Below are 1,244 nucleotides of genomic sequence, written 5' to 3' on the forward strand. Positions count from 1 at the left end.
TTATCTAGATCTGTGGTTTTCAGAATTTAAAGCATGTTTATCATATCTGACTGCACATTGGAATCACCTAGGGGGCATAAAAAATATTGATGCCTGTGACCCAGAGATGCTGATAGATAAATTGGGGTGAAGTCTGGGGTTTCTAGCATATAGGCAACATTGACAGAGAAGGCAATGGCACCCCACTCCAGTACTCTTGCCTAGAAAATCCTATGGACGGAAGAGCCTGGTGGGCTGCAGTCCACGGGCTCACTAAGAGTTGGATACGACTGAGCAACTTCACTTTCACTTTTCACTTTCATGCGTTGGAGAAGGAAATGGCAACCCACTCCAGTGTTCTTGCCTGGAGAATCCCAGGGATGGGGGAGCCAGGTGGGCTGCCGTCCATGGGGTCTCACAGAGTCGGACGTGACTGAAGAGACTTAGCAGCAGCAGCAAGCAAGATTGAGAAACACTAGTATAGATCAGCACTTCGCAAAATATTGCCTAAAGAACACTAGCCCTGAATGAAGTGCTGTAATACCAGAAGCCTTGGTTATAGGGGTTGAGGAATCATTACACATGTTATTGTTCACACTTATCCCAGGAGATTCACAGTGCACATTTAGCATATTAAAAGCTCTAACAATTCCCATGCTAAAGAATTTATATGTCCAGTGTTTCCCACATTTGATCTAGAAACATTTAAGGGAGGACGACAGCTGTTATGAGTTGAATTGTGTCCCCTAAAGAGATAGGTTAAAGTCCCAGCCCCCATACTGGGGAGAAGGCCATGTGACAACTGAGGCAGAGGTTATAGTGATGCACCTACAAGCCAAGGAATGCCAAGGATTGCTGGCACACACTAGAAGCTAAAAGAGAGGATTCCTTCATAGAGCCTACCACAGGAGCATGGCCTTGTCAGCACCTTGATTGTGGACTTCTATCCTCCAAAACTGTGGAGCAATACTTTTTTATTGTTTTAAGCTACCCAGTTTGTGGTACTTTGTTCTGGCAACCCTAGCAAACTAATACGACATCCCTTAGCATCTGTTGGACCACAGTTTGGGAAACCCTGAGCTAGAATCATTCAAAGGCAACTCCTGACTGACCGAGAAGATGAAATAATTAGTCTGTAGAGGGGATCTTTTCCCCATGAACTCCAGACAATATTTGTTTTATTTCTAGGAGGAAATACATTTGAACAGTATCATAGTGGTGGCAACCATATGTATGTATTTCTCTTATCTTTTTTTGCTTGCCAG

The 1,244-nt window shown here is 44.0% G+C and overlaps 1 long non-coding RNA gene across 2 annotated transcripts in view; it reads left to right on the forward strand.

Annotated features, from left to right (window-relative positions):
- LOC139177035 (uncharacterized) overlaps positions 1-1,244 on the forward strand; it is a 116,270-nt gene that overhangs the window by 19,617 nt on the left and 95,409 nt on the right. The gene's annotated exons all lie outside the window — the stretch shown is intronic.

Source organism: Bos indicus, chromosome 18 (assembly GCF_029378745.1).
Source record: "Bos indicus isolate NIAB-ARS_2022 breed Sahiwal x Tharparkar chromosome 18, NIAB-ARS_B.indTharparkar_mat_pri_1.0, whole genome shotgun sequence".
NCBI classification, from domain to species: Eukaryota; Metazoa; Chordata; class Mammalia; order Artiodactyla; family Bovidae; genus Bos; species Bos indicus.